General features: G+C 39.3%; 1 long non-coding RNA gene across 1 annotated transcript; it reads right to left on the bottom strand.

Annotated features, from left to right (window-relative positions):
- Positions 1-11,425: 11,425 nt before the first annotated feature.
- LOC115068244 lies at positions 11,426-12,404 on the bottom strand. The gene is made up of 2 exons (XR_003847606.1): positions 12,098-12,404; positions 11,426-11,694 (listed from the first exon to the last, which is right to left on the bottom strand). It is a non-coding gene; the product is annotated as an uncharacterized LOC115068244 (long non-coding RNA).
- Between the last annotated feature and the right edge of the window lie 4,143 nt (positions 12,405-16,547).

Raw genomic sequence — 16,547 nt, 5'->3', positions numbered from 1 at the left:
CTAAGAAGACAAAATTGACTTGATAGGCATTAACATATGTGGTGAAATGCATGACATCTGGTAGGGGTGACTATGGGGTGTACAGGTAAGGTCTAAATATGATTAAGATGTATTATAAGAAATACATAAAAATTCAGTAGAATATATATTGCAAAAAAAAAGAATAAAACATTGAAATTTTCAAATCTGTTTAGGACATATATGCAATGGAGATGCAGAAATAATGAAATCAGTATCCTCATCTGAACCAGTGAGATGAAGAAATGGATTATGGCTGAAAAATGTTGACTCTGTGTCACTCTTGGACTCCACTAGTCTCCACTAACGTCCAGAGAGGTGTGCCGCTGAAGTTGACGTTTAGGCCTCATTTGATATTCATTGGAATGTTTAGCATTATATAAGCATCTGAGGGGCTGGTGCAACAGTTGGAATAGACCCACACCCAAGAGAATTTTGGAAATACAGACTAGATTCCGTAGACCTTTTTTTCAAAAACAAAAGCCAAATAAAAATAGAGAACATGAAGTTGGAGAGGGGGTAGTAAGGTAGGGTTAGGAGTGGGGAGGAGTCTGAATACGATCAAAATGCATTTATGGAATCCTTGAATCAATAAAAATATTTTGTAATGTTTTTTAAAAGTGATCTACAAATTATCTGTCATTAACTCTTGTTTCTTGAATTTAAGAGGAGCTATTCCGTTTCTATTTTTCTAGGATGTCACTTTTTATTATACTTCCTGTTGACACATATAGCTTTATATAATTCATGTCATTAATATTTAGTGTTCCATTACATTCATTGTTATAATTTACTATACATTCTCGATGCTTTTATCACAGTAGGTTTTGACAATATTACATCTTGTAAATGTTTTTGGATACCTGGGGGTAAGATTTTCTCTGTCTTTGGGAATGCACGAACAGGTCAACTTAGTATAATATGGCAAAAACGCTTTCTAAAATGATTAAATCAAATAATTTTACCTGAAGTTCCTGGGCATTTTTAAAAATATTTTATTGTTTTATTTTATGTATATGAGTATATTGCCTATATGTATGTAAGTGCACCTGCACTGTGCAATGCCTGCAGAGGTCAGAAGAGGGCGTCAGATTCCCCTGGAAGTGGAGTTATGGATGGTTGTTAACCGCCATGGGTGCTGGGAATTGAACCTGGGTCCTCTGCAAGAGAAGCCACTGCTCTGAACTGCTAAGCCAGCTCTCCAGGCCCCATGAGCATTTTCAAATGAGCCACCTCTAGGTCTACAACAGATAGGTAGCAGCCCTTTAATTTTGTCTATTGGGTTCAGATTTTTCTTCATGGTAAAATACAGTATTAGTTTACACTCATTTTGATAAGGAGATTAATCATTTTTTACAGTCAATATTTTCTGGAAACTGGCCTATGCTCACATTAGTTTTTGGCCAATTAGCCGTTATTTGTCCATAAGAGCTCTTTGGCCTTGTGGGATTCTCATCTTTCTCACCTATGTGTCTTACTTATCTTCCCAACTTATGTCTTATGATTTTATTTTCTTTGCCATGATTTTTGTCATATTTCCTAACGTAGTAGCTTTGCCATTCTTTGGGACATACATCTTGTATTGCTCGTAAGAATTCTCCCATAATTCAACTTCATTAATATGTTCTATTATTATTTACCAAAACATTTAGCATTTTGAATTTTCATCTAACCATTTAATCCATTTGTAACTGACTTGTGCTGTAAAGAAAGCCTTAAATACATCTTTCCTTGTAGACCAAACCACTGTCTCCAGAATAACTCATAGCATATTACACCACCTCCTCCTGTGTCTGCAGTGACACCCCCTCATATGTTAAATCCATATATTTACACACCTATTGTTATGTTACCGTTATTTTCCATCTGTCATTTACGTAGCTGCTCTCATTCTCCTATCCTGCAAAATAACTTGATAGTTGTAGGGTGCCGGGAGCCAACAGTTGCTTAAGTCAGATTAGCGTGAAACCACCTCAGGTTGCACCATTTAGATAAGCAACCGTCTCTCAGAAACCAGGTAGCCTCACTGGGGTTGAGCAACCCTAGCAACCTTAGCAACACTTCCCCCTTTTACAGATTACTTCATTCTTGAAATTTCCCCACCCCTAGCTTCGCTTCCTCCTTTTACTTGTTATATAGCAAACAGAAAAATAAAATTTTCAGAGCTTGATCAGACCACCTGTCTTGCTCTCGTTTCTCGTGTCTCTTGTCCTTCCATTCGTCGGTTCTTTCCTCAGGTCCATGTTGAAGACCCCCCTGGCCGGGGGCAGTAGGGAAAGTTTTTTCGTAGTTCTTAAATACTATCTTATCTTTATTCTTTTCTTTCTTCCACTTCAATTTTAGAGATTTTCAATTTGCACAAAAATATATCTTTTGTGATTGTAATTGGTGTTGCACTGATTACTTAAATAACACTGCCACATTTGAATATTTGTTACTATTGGGCTCATTTGTGACCACAGTATATATCTTCACCTATTTCAGACTTACAAAATGTATCCTTCTAAAATTTAAATACTTTTCTACATTGAAATCTTGCCTGTGTTCTAGTATATTTGTTCCTGAGTGTCTTAGCTATTTCTGTTGTTACTATTTTAAATGGTCTCCGTTTGTGCATGCCTAAGCAATATTTCTCTTTAAAACGTTTGTTGTTGTGTAATAATAATGTTGTATGCATAAATAAAACTGACCTTTGGCATTTATGTTATGTCCAATAAACTTACCATATTTAGCTATTAGTGCTGCAATGCTTTTCTGGGTGCTTTTGGATCTCTAAACTTTTCATTTCCCAACAATTAACTCCTTTTCTTCCTTTCTCATGGTCACCTTTTTTTTTTGTTCCATTAACTGAAAAATCAGTACAATGTTTACTCAAAGAGACAGTGTTATTCACGTGTTTCCTTACTTATCAAGTACACATGCCTACAGCAATTGATCTCAGCCTCCACATGAGGCTGAGGTATTGCAAAATCTACAATCCACTTCTGTTATTTCTAGTTTCAACTAGCTTCGCAGATATCTCAGTTTATTCTTTCAATCCATGCCTCAGCATCTCACCTAGAGAATCTAATGAGTATTTTCAGGTGAAGACTTGTGTCTGCTCTTTAAGTGGAACAGGTTATTTTACAGAAATACCCACATCGCCTCCCAGTGGTGAAAGGGCAAATTCATTTCTATCTGCTCATAGTATTGACCTAGGACTCCCAGGAGTTAGCAGTGACCAGCTCCATGGTAACACCTCAGTGAGGGAAACTAGGAAAGAGACAGTACATGATGTGGTCCGTGCATACTCCAGAGAATTATTGCAGGAAACAGTTTCTCTACTACACAATGTTAATACAGTATTGATGGATTGCTACTTATTTTGTTCTCAGCCTTTCTTTAGGCAGGTTGTGTGTGTGCTGATAAACATTTGTTCTAAATTCTATGCTCTCTTCAGTTTGTATTTCGACTGCAGAGAACTTGAGTAAATTCGTTCTTTCAACTATCCTAAGTGTCCTGAATATTTGCCTCTTTCCCAGCTACTTTCTAATTCTTGATGGGTACACTCAGCTGATTTCTGCATATTCTCAGAGCTCCCCAAATCACAACACAAGCCATGCTCTTCTTCCCTTGACCCTCCGGATCCATTGGCTGTAGTTACCACTTTCAAATATCCTGTCTGTTGATGCTCATACCTAATCAATTTGCTTTGTTTCCTATACAAACACCTTTAAAACTCCTTGCTTCCCCATATTGTCATCACCATCACCTGAGCCAGTCCATGAATTCCCTGGGCTACTACAATGGCTGACTCTTTGTCAGTTCTCTCACTCTGTTGAAAGAGAAGGCCAATATAACAGTACAAGATATTCCACTTTGGCACAATGTTTATTTTGAGCTAAAGATGTCTGAAAAGAAATAACACATATAAGCAGGACACACCACCCCCTTTTTTTTCTCCCCAAAACTAAGACATAAAACTTCTGAACAGTGGATGTCCTTTCTAGACCAGGAGGAAGCTGAGGTAAAAGGAAATCTGTAAAAGAAGCAACAAGTCCCTTCCTTCTAATTATTTCTTCACATAGGAACTTGCTGTAACTTGGGTCCATTTACATCAGTTTCACAATTTCATATTCTTTACTGAAGCTTTCAGTTTGTTGTCTGATGGCTTATATAAAAGTTGCATTTTTTCTTCTATTAATCTGCTTTAAGTCAGTTTAATTATTAGGACAACTAAAAACTTCAGAGAAGGAAGAGGTACAATTTTGCTTCCCCTGCACAAATGTCATTTCTTCATCTTGCCATTGAAGTGGTCAGGCACACTCACAGCTCTAAGTACTACAGTGGCTCCTATAAAGGTATTCTCAGTTCTATCACATTTACTTTGATGCATAAGATCATGAGTGGGATGATGTTTCCTGCCCATATAAGTCTCAGTTTGTGCTCATGACTTTCCTCATCCTGTTCCTGCTCCATTGCTGGTCTCCTTCTATTCATTAACTGTGGCCATTTCTTTCTTGAGTGAAACATTTTGCAGTCACTCTTCCACCTTTATTAAATGGCTTATCCCTGTCCACTTAATATAGTATAACTCATTTTAATGTAAAGTTTGTAGGAATGTTGTATACAGTTTTCCTCACAATTTTTCTTCAAAGGAATATAAGCTTTTTTATCAGGCACTCCTATTCACCACAGAGTGTTGGATCAAGGATCACCTGCAATAAATTAACCACAGTTCCTTTTAGTTAGATAAGATAAAAGAATCTTAACTAAATTCAAAAATGGCACCAGAGAATATATTACCAACAAAAGACATTCAGTGTTCATAGGTATTTGAAATTGGTATTGTTCAGTCAAAAATAGTCGGAATGCTTTAAATATTTCAGTAGGAAAAATGGTACCTGTGGTTTGAAATTACAAAATATTTAACCAAATGATGACCTTCAGACACCCGAGGTCTATACACTGAAGCAACTGGATGAAAACTCCATGAAATAACACTGGAAAATGTTTCTTTGGGATACGGAATTACAACGCCAGTTGACCTCATATGTATCTGCTAGGGTATTGTTTAAGAAATGGACACACACTCAGAATGAGGGCGTGTTCTCCAAGCCCGAGGATATGAAGGACTTAAAGGACAGAGCCTCTCTCAAAGCCTCTGAAATTCCCCCTATAGTATCTCCATTACAGAACAACACACGACATTCTCTCTCTCTCTCTCTCTCTCTCTCTCTCTCTCTCTCTCTCTCTCTCTCATTGTGTGTTTTCTGTAGGGGAATTAAGACAATTCCTCAGAGGTGAAATTTGTTTTAATTAAAGCATAACTCAGAATATAGAATCAAAGTATGGAGAGTACTGTCCTAAAAAGAATTGTAACTACTAGGGCTGGAGAGAAGAGAACTGGCTGTTCTTCCAGAGGACTCAGGTTTGGCTCCCAGGACCCACATTGTAATTTCAATTCCAAGGGATCTGATGCCCTCTCCTGACCTCTGTGGGTATTGCATGCACAGGTCACAACATGTGTAGGCAAAACACTTATATACATACAATAATAATGATAATTAGTAATACTAACAAATAGCAATATTTTAAAGAATTTAAAATCTATATCATCAAATATGTAGGGGGCATGTTATAAGATCTTATTTTTATGGCCATGCTTCAAGAAAGAAAAAACACACATTTGAACTGCGTTATGGTCAGTGGTATTGCCGTACTCCCCCGAAGGAATGCACGTGAGCAGCAGGCTATGTTTGTAACTGTCCATGGAGTTGGGAGCAGGTCTGAACGCAGCAGGTGCCTGTGCTGATGACAGAAATATCCTTCAGCTTATTGTATGGAGGGGAATAAATGACTTCAGGTAGTAGTTATGTTACCACTTTCTCACCGTATTTCAGGCCAGGACTTAAGTTTTCTTGTCATCTATGTCATTTGTGAAGAATGCAGTAGAATGTTGATAAACCATTTCCTTAGCTGTCTTCGTTAGGCTGAAATGACTGGTAGAATGGGAGGCTGTCATGATGAGTTCTTGGTTTCGGAGTTACCCAGCAGGACCTGAGGTGACTGAATCCAGTAGGTTATCCAATAGCAGTAACAACAGAGTCAGTTTGTAGATGTAATACAGTTCCATATTCATTGCCAAATTGGACTGATTACAATAATTAATTGGAAGGCCATTAGACATTAGTGACTTTAACCTCTGAGTTCTTAGGCAAGTAATCCAAAGCCAAATCAATGTGAGAAGGCTTAGCCAAAGAAACCCAAACTTCAAATTAATCAGTCAAACTGACACATTCTAACTAATCAAATATCTTTTCTTATGTGTGAGAATGTCCTGTAAATGTTTTCCCATGGTAGATTTCCTACAGTACATGATACACTCTTGGTGGTTTTCAAGCCATCTGCTGTCTGGTATTGTGCAATTTGTGAATGGTTTTCCACTCAAATAAGCTATCTAGGAATGTCTTATGTGCACATTTGTTTTGTGACTGTTCCCATTTATATTCGTTGCTTTTCTCTTGTTAATGTGACAAAATGCCTGACAAAGGCAACTTAAAGAAGGAAGGACTTATTTTGGCTCAGAGTTTGAGAGATTGCCTTGAACAATCCTGGCGAGGATGCAGGGAAAGGGGAACCCTCATGTGCTGTCTGTAGGAGTGCAAGCTGGTGCTGTCACTATGGAAATCATTGTGGCGTATCCTCAAAAAACATAAATACACCTAGCATATGACCCAGCTATACCACTTTTGGACATAGACACAAAGGACTTTATTTCCTACTACAGAGACACTTGCTCATCCATATTCATAGGTGCTCTATTAATGATAGTTAGGACATAGTAATAGCCTAAATGCTCATCAGTTGGTGAATGAATAGTGAAATGGTACCTATACACAATTGCATTTTACTCAGCTGTAAAGAAAAATGAAATTATGGAGATTGCAAGTAAGTGGATATAATTACAACATTATGCTGAGTGAGGTGACCCAGATTCAGAAAGACAAATGGTAAATGTTCTCACTCATATAAAGCTCTTAGTGTCCAGTCTTTAGACTTGTGTGTTTATGTTGGATAACCCGTAGAAAATGCTAAACTAAAAAGAACTAGAAAGGGATCAATGATGGGGAGGGGGAGAAAGCTCTTAAGGGAGGGGAATGATAGAACACAGGTGATGTGAAGGAGAATGGGGGATCCTGGGGAGGGAGCTTTAAGTGGGGAGAGGAGGAATGGGAGGAAACAGAAGAGGAGAAGGTGGGGGAGGGATAACCAACACCAAAAATATATGAACAGTCCATACGGAAACCTTCTATTTTACAATTGGAACTACCCTATAAAGGGGATAATGCTCATCCTGGAAGACACAGACTGTCAAATAGAAAACCTATTGTCAGATATGGAATATCCCCCTTGAGTTGTTGGTGAGAAGAGACCCAGAGAACCCCAAAACAATACAGGCTGTACTACTGTTCTGATTGCACACAAGAACTTGATGGTAAGACCCTGCTACTGAGGTCACTATACATTTTGTTCACAGGACACAGAGAAATCAAGTCAATACTGACCAGGAACTCCCTGCTAACTAACTTTCATAGTACTGGAAGATGCTGTGGGGACTACTGGTGGAAAAAGTCATCAGTAGTCTTACACAGTTGTCCATGTGAACTCAGTAATGACCAGCATGGCAAGATATGCCCATGGATGCAATAGTGGCACAATGGGTGCAATAATGGCATCCACTGCTTTCTGTTTGGATTTAAGGCCCACTCAATAAGAGGAAATACATGTCCGGTACTGTAAATCTGGCCAAGAACCAATATTTGATGAGTTCACAGGCCCCAGCAGTGCACCTATTACTAGTTTGTTAAATATACATAATATCAAACTGCCCTCCAAATTTGTATCTCTATGCCTATCGGTTGGTCCAGTTCTCAGTCTTCATCAGAGAAATGTCTTTGTGTAGTGGACAGTGGTTAAGGTAGAAACTCAGAATTGCTCCAGATGCAGAGAGTAAGGGTAAGCAGATAGCTCAGTCACCAATGGGACATCTCTCACACACACACACACACCACTTCCAAAGGCTCAGGAATCACCATGGAAGAGAGGACAGAAATATTACAAGAGCAAAAGGTCAGGAAGGACTGGACTGAAACAGTGTCTTCTGGAATTAATAAGTGCAGTGCACTCATGAACCCAAAGCAGGTGTGGTTGCCTGCGCAAGATCTGCATATGATCAAGCTAGTCAGCATTCTACCATGAAGGAGAGAGAGGCTCATAAGCATAAGCCCCTACCCTGAACTGAGGAGGGAATGTTACTTATGGCTTCTGAGGGAAGAAGAATTAATTTTCTCTAAGGATGAGACCACTCATAGGTCAATCACACTCTAATGGATGGTCCCACACACATGAGTTTACATACAGCACAAATTGGATTCAGTGGATTTTTTTTTTTCAAAAAAAGGACACAGATTTGGAAGAGGTGGGATGGTAGGGTTGGATCTTGGAAGAGTTAGTGGCAGGAAGGAGTGAGGGTGAATATGATCAAAATACATTATAGTAAATTATCAAAGAATTAAGGAATATTTATTTATTATTTTTATTTTATGTGTATGAATGTGGTGCCTACATGTGTGTAAGTATACCTGTGTCAAGGGCATTGGATCCCTTGGAACTGGAGTAACAGATGGTTGTTAGCCACCATGTGAGTGCTGGGAACTGAACCCAGGTCCTCTGAAAGAGCAGCCATTGCTCTTAACTGCTGAGCCATCTCTCCAGCTTCAGAATTAAAATGTCTTTTAAAGAGACTGCCTTGAATCTTAAAGGGGACATTGAACTTTGGTTTTGAACAATGTCAGAAATGTTAAGATGTAGGGAACTTTCAAATGGACTAAATTCATTTTGCATTGTGAATAAAAATGTGACTGCAGAGGCCAGGAGTGGAATACAATGATTTTAAGTGATATTTTGGGTTGTCAAGTTGACAAGAGGGGGAGTGTGATGGTTGATCTTTACCATCACTGAATTTAGAGTCATCATAGACACACACTCCTACAAGTGTCTATGAGAGAATTTCCAGAAATATTTTCTGAGGAGAAATGGCTTATACTAAATGTGAGTGGCACATACCATGGGCTAGTGTCCTGGCCCTGAATAAAAATAAATATTAGCTGAACAACAGCATTAATGTATCTCTTCTTTCTGACTAGAGGAGACAGTGTAACCATCTGCCTTAACTCTTGCCCCCATGCCTCTCCAGATATGATGGACTGTATTCTTGCTTCTGTTGGGTATTGGTTGGTCACAGAAATGATAAAAGTGACTAATATAACATCCTATTTTTTTTCCAAAGTTTCACTTTGGTAAAAGCCAAAGTCTTATTTACATGCCTTCATTTTCACACTAGGCATTTGTGATAGTTTGTCAACCTGACACATCTTAGAATCACCTGGGAAGAACGTGTCAGTTAGGGATTCTCTAGATCAGGGTGGCCTGTGGGAATGCCTGTGAGGAATTTTTCTCACTTGAGTTAATTGAGGTTGGACACCTCAATCTGAATGTGGGTAGCACTGTTTCATGGCCTGGGCTATGAATTGTCTAAGAGTAGAGAAAGCCAGCTGACCACTAGGCATTGCATGGGTTAATTCTTTATGCTCTTGACTGGGATGTGACTACTTGCCTAGAGTTCTTCCTTGACCTCCCTACAGTGAGAGACTGTAACCTGGAATTTTAAGCTAAATAAACCCTTTCTCCCCTAAGTTGCTTTTTGTCAGGGTGTTTCATTACAGCAACACAAATTAAATTAGAAGAGCATCTAAGCCCCTGGTCCCTGAAGAGCAAGGATCTATGGGGATCCAGGTCTGTTGGTAGATGGTCCACAGTAGATAACTTTTTGAACTTGTTATTACGTTGATCGATTTGTGTGTATGTGTCAGCCCGAGACTGCAATTTCAGAGGTCAGAGGATAACATCCAGGAGTCACTCCTCTCCTATCATGTGGGTCCCAGAGGTTGAATTCAGATCATTAGGCCTACTGACAAGGGCTTTACCCACTGAGCCAACTTGCTGATCCTATTGTAGATGGTTCAATTAAGGATTTGTACATAGTGACATAGAAGCTAAAGTATAATCTTGATCTTCCTGCATAATGCTCTCCATCATCCTCTTTAAGAGCTCAGATTTCATTCAATAACTTGATGCATTTGTTTTTCCTTTTGGTTTTCATATGCAGAGAATTTGACTAATCTTGCCTGTGATTGGTAACACACAGGTATTGCTTGCCAATGAACAATTATTTATTTTAAAACATAATAGAGACTTTTGAAATGTCCCCCTTGCAACAAAATGCAGTGTGAACATTGATAAGATCTATAATTCTATGTGATTCTTTCCCATCCCTTTTTCCATTGATCGTATCTTCTAATAAATGTCTATTAATGTCTTTTGCTCCTTTTCTATTGAATGATACAGATTTATAGATAAAATAATTTTTTCCCTTTTAAAAGAATTTTTCCCCAGGACCTGTCTCCACTAATTCATGTCTTCTAGTTTGTGACAGAACTTTCTAGGTAAGCAGAAAAGTCATACTGTGTAACATCCTCCTTAAGACCCTCTGCATTCTCTTCCTATGATAGCTTTCTCAACAGTAGCTCAGCAATGCCTTCTCCTCTCTTGAGGTGTTTCACATATTCTGTGCACATCACACCCAGGGTGCTCCTTTCCTGTGTACCTGGTCTCATGGTACTCACTCAGCTTTCCAGACACTGCATCACAAAACCCATCTCTGGGTTGCCATTAGTAATTCTTCTGGTTGCCTCATGATCCTCCCTATCTACCAGGTCCTTGAGTAGTGATCCTGGAGAGACACACACTCAAGCTTTCAGAAAACACATAGCAATTTATAGAAGTGTCTTTAGATAAGTCTACAGGAATATGTGTCTCTTTAGCCACAAACCTAGGATTTGGTAGAGTTAGGACAACATCAAGGTTTTATCACTTTCAGGGATCTTTTTATGTCAGTTAGCCACTTTGTCATCTCAACTCTGTCTCATTTTGCTAGGTCCCAAACAGGATACACTTCCTCCTCACTCCACCCTCAGATTATTTCTATTTCACTCACTCCTCCCCTTGTCTGTTCTCTCCCCATCTCTTCACAGGCATGCTTCCAGATGTCTGTCGAGTATTGGTTGGTCACAGAAATGATAAAAGTGGCTAATATAGCATCCTTTTTTTTTTTAAAGTTTCACTTTGGTTTTTTGGTTGTTTTTTTTTAAGTTGCGTGTGTGGTTTTAACTATCCACCACCACCTTCCTCGGGGTTTCATGGGTCTCTGAGGTGAGGAAGGCTGTTGCAGAGGTTTTTGCTGAGGTCTATGGCTCCTGCTCAACACTGTGTCCCTACCACCACAAAGGTAGAAGCCTCTGTTTTCAGGATATGCAGTTATCACAGTCAGAGAGGAAAAGTTCAGGCTTGGGTGGTTGATGGGAAACTTCTCCTCAGTAAAATTTTGTTCATATTTGACACTAGAGCTCACAGTAGAAATTGCCATCAGCTTGAAGGTCTCTTGTGCCGATTGATGATACCAAACCACAGTAGTTGCCTGAACACCCTCAAAGTGACACTCAATCTTCATAGAGGTTCCACTCTTACAGATGGCTCTTCGGGGGTTCTGAGAGACGAGAGCACCAAGCCCAGAGCCTGCCAAAACAGAGGTCAGAACAATGATGAAGGACTTCACAAGGCCCAGAATCACATGGTGCCTGACCTGAGTCAGACAGAACCCCAGAGAATTCAATCTTTCTTTAAGCTCTTGGACACTCTTCCTTTGCCTTCATACACCCATGATTTTATACTCACCAGAACCATAATCCCCCACTGGCCCTGAATGGTGACTCACAGTTTACACCTTAGGCAGCCCAGATGCCCCTTCTCCTTGGATCAGCACCAACAATTCCCAAAGGATGGCCACTACTTACTTCACTCAGGTCCACACACACACACACACACACACACACACACACACACATACACACACACACACACACACACACACACACACACACACACACACACGCACGCCAGGGTATGAAAAGGCTCGTACTGGGCCCCAGAAGCAGCAGAAACAGCAGCATCCTCAGTGTTGGGCTCATAAATACCGCCTTCTCTGAAGAGCAGTCTGACCATGTGCTCAATTCTACCTTTCTCCACCCATGGGTGGATGGATGCTAGAACACCTATTCCTGGGGATGGTCTCTTCTGCCCCTGGTGGTGGTCTTCACCAATGATGTGGAATACATGAATACAGGAAATCTCCTTTTCCCTGGAGATCAAAGAAACCTAACATTGCCTAAAGAAGCTTCAGAAATATACCCATTCAACTTCTCAATGCAGAAGAGACACTGAGACCTAGAATATGGAGATGTCTAAGTGGGTTTCCTACATGGAAAGAGATGTGATTGGGTAGTAAATAGCATTAGAGTCAGTTCTTTGTTTTGTGCCATATCCTCAAATTTGTCACACCAAGACATTCATATATTGCTGTTAATCACTAGAACCACAGGTTTACACTGTTTTATGTGCCCAGGCCAGTGCCTTGACTGGAAGTTCAGTATTTCTTCACAATACTGATGAAGACACCTCCCTGTCTTCTAAGCATAACATCATGACAATTCTTGTCATATCTCAATAGACTAAATTCTAAAGCTATTTATTACTATGTACAGGGACTGGAGAGATAGCGCAGCTGTTACGAACACTGACTGTTCTTGCAGAAGGCGCGGGTTCGAATCCCAGCACCCACATGGCAGCCAACAACTGTCTGTAATTCCAGTTCCAGGGGGATGTGACAGTCTCTTTTGTCCTCCTCAGGCATTGCACGACACGGGTGCACTTACTTACATGCAGGCAATACATGCATACAAATAAAATAAAAATAATAAAGAAAATATTTTTAAAAAATTAGGTATTGATAATAATTTGCATTAATTTTACTGTAACCAGGTCATAGCCAATGGAAGTCAGTTTTAGGAGGATTAGGAAATTCTGTTTTGGACCTGCTGAGTTTGTCTTTTAAGGGATCAGTGTTGGAAATGCATGGCACTTAAAAGAACTGAAAGGTTCTGCTTTGTTTTCCTTTCCCGAAGCACTGTGTTTCATTTACATGTTTAGTCTTGGTTGTTTTCACTTAATGTTTACATCCAGTTTTCTAGGGTTAAGAATTTACCCATCAAATTTTGTTCGTCCTGTATCAAAGTAGCTTTTACTATTGCAAATGCAGTCCTTGTGCTAAATTACTATTAAAGTCTATGGAAGGACACCTGTCCCCTGCTGCTGCTGCAGTTCTATTCGCTAGAATGGGGCTGCCCTGGGAAACTTTTCTGTAATTTATAGACAAGCACAACTTGTTGAAGGGGTCTTCTGGGAAGAAAGGTCTGGAAGCCTCCTGAATCAGGAGAAAACATTACTATTTCTTTGGAGAAACAGGTTTATCAGTGTATTCCTGTGATGTTTTACTGTTGTATCAGGTTAGCTGAACAGGAAGTATGTTTCTGGGATGGTCCCTGCTGATACAGTTCTGGGTTGGAGTTGCTCACAGGAGAAATTGCAAGAGGAAATTACAATGGCCATCACTGTTTTATAGAATATCACTATTATGAACAGGATCACGAGTGCGGGGCTGTGGTTATAGCTGTTCTAGAGCATTTACCAAGCATAAGCAAGGCCCTGGGTTCAGTTCCCACCACTGAAGGAAAGGAATGTTACCAGAGGCTCCAAATTGTTCAAGATTGCCCCACTTCGCATCCAGCTCTGCATACCAACTGTTTCTCATGTTGATCTGTATGGACCTGCAGCCCACAATCAGACATTCTAAGAACTTACAGGGCAGTCAGAGCTAACAGCCAGCAAACTTACACATTCCTCTATTTCATCAGAGCCCCCGTTAGAATGCTTTTATTTGTTTGTTTGTTCTTTGTTTGTTTGTTTTGAGACAGGGTTTCCCTGTAGCCCCAGCTGGCCTGGTATGCTCTATGCATACCAGGCTGGCCTCAATCTCAAAGAGATCTGCCTGCCTCTGCCTCTTGAGTGATAGCATTAAAGGTGTTTTTTTCTGACTCTTTCTAAGACTTAGTTTTATCTCTTTGTTTATTTTATTTTGTGTGTTTCGGGGGAGTACCCATGGAGGTCAGAAGAAAGCGATATACATATACATATATATATGACAACAGAGAGAGAGAGAGAGAGAGAGAGAGAGAGAGAGAGAGAGAGAGAGAGAGAGGCTGTTGGGAACTGAATTCAAGTCCTCTGGAAGAACAGCAAGAGCTCTTGACCTCTGAGCCATCTCTCTATCCCCAGTTAGAATGTTTTAAAACTAGGTTTTGGTGTTTTTTTTTCTCCTCTATCTTCTGCTCAGATTGTGACAGGCTGACTCCGGTAGTAGACTATTTATATCTGACTACTGGTAGAGCTGTTTTAGCCTATGGTTGTGCCTTAACTGTAACAACATGTGTGTCATCAGTGACACTGCCCTAGGTTTATGAATCAGCCATGACACAAGCTGTACATTTTGTCAACTGTCAGTACATGTTCTAACTCCTTACTCTTGAGACTATTTCAGTGGTTTTTTTTTTTTTTTTAATCTAAGTTTTCTTGGCATCTGAGGGACTTACCATCTTAATATCTATGACGACCATTGGGAATGATGACAGAGTCAAAGTACAGGGGTCACTGGATTGTTCAACAAGGAAAACCTTGGTATTGGGGTCTAATCGTCTGGAACAGGGTTCTACATCTTTCCCCAGAACACATCTGTCTGTGGGCAGTAAAGATGTGCAACAAAGAACTGTGTTTAACAGGGAGTGGGCAGAACATGGTGTACTTTCTGCTCTGAACTGGTTTATACAGAAATTTTATAAAATGAAAACTCTGGCCATAGTGTGCTTACTTAGAGAAGTGACTCTGAATAGTAGCAAAGTGATAATATTTCCAGCTATTAAAGTTAGATCTAAAAATTAGAAACCAATATGGGAACAAAATTGTTATTCTAAAGTTCATATATGCTTCAGAAGAAAAATAAAGATCAGACTAATTTCAGATTTTGTTAATATATGATTAAAAATTATGGTCAACCATCATAAAATAAAAATAGAGCACATATTTTTGGAAGGCAGAACAATGAAACAAAAAAAAGTTAATCAGAATAAATCATAAAATAAGGGAAAACAAAGGATAATGTAAAACCAAATAAAAATAAATTCAAATATATTAGCCATCATGTGCTACAGAAAGTTAATACATTAAAAAATAATAGGGTGAACATTCTAGCTATAAAAATCATGAAAAGAAAAGGCATCATGCAATGCATATAAAATACATAAATAATAAGAACACTAAACAAGGAAATAAAACCAAAAACACAGTAAGGTTATTCCAATAAGAATTGCCATTATCAAAAAGACAGAACAAATTTTGGGAAGAATATTGGGAGAAGGAAACTTTGGCACACTTTATTATCTGAAATGTAAATTTTCAGAACCATTACAGAAGACTATAGATTCTTCTTAAAAATTTAAAATAAAAATGCCATATGACCCAATAATCCCAATACTTGATATTTATCCAAAGGAAATAAGTATGTTGGAGTTATTTGTGTCCCCAAATTTACCATAGCACTGTTCACAAGAGCCCCCAAACAGAGAAAATCTAAGATGAGATAGTATCAATATACACTCAAATAGGACATGACTTATTCATAACACATGGAGTTCTGCCATTGTACAGCATGGATGGAACCCAGGGATCACTGTGTTAAGTGAGATAGCTCAAGCATACAAAAGACAAGTACAAACTGATGTTAGGTATATGTGGAGTATTAAGAAGTTCATCTTACAGAACTTGAGATTAGAGTCATGGGTACCACAGGCTGGGGAGAGGAGGGTGGAGAGGGATGATCAATAGGTACAAAGTTTTAGTTAGATGAGCAAGAAATTCTGGTGTCCTGTTGCATGGAACAGTGACTATAGAAAAAAAAGTGTTGAACATTTTACAAAGCCACCTGAAGTGATTTTTGAAGATTTTCATCATAAGTAGTGATGAAAGTTTGAGGAGCTAGGTCTGTTAATCTGATATAAATATCAAAGGTAAATGTAGAAGAACAGAAAACAAGTACAAATACTGCCTTTAAAGAGGAAAGTATTAAAAGTTTTTTACAAAGTAATGGCAAAAGTTTCAAATGACAGCACAATGCAAACACAGCTTCCAGTGTTCACATCAGTCCCTCTCATGAGTCTGAACTGGCCAGAATGTGGTAGAATTGATTCCACTTATTTTCCAGGCTGAGTGATAAATAGCAGTAAAGGCCCAGTGGGCTGCTTAGATGTACACTCTCAGGGGAGTCGGGTACCATATAGTAATGCTGACTACCACTCTGTGATAGGAAACCCCTATCTCACTGAAAGGCTGGTAAGAGGTATACCTGGCTGCCCAGCTGTTCTACAACTGCTCCAGCCATTTCACCTCAGCTGAGGTGTCAGGTAAAAAGAAGCCATCATGGT

Source organism: Nannospalax galili, unplaced genomic scaffold, assembly GCF_000622305.1.
Source record: "Nannospalax galili isolate Female #2095 unplaced genomic scaffold, S.galili_v1.0 scaffold1049, whole genome shotgun sequence".
Lineage (NCBI taxonomy): Eukaryota > Metazoa > Chordata > Mammalia > Rodentia > Spalacidae > Nannospalax > Nannospalax galili.
This window is presented reverse-complemented; position numbering and strand designations above follow the sequence as displayed.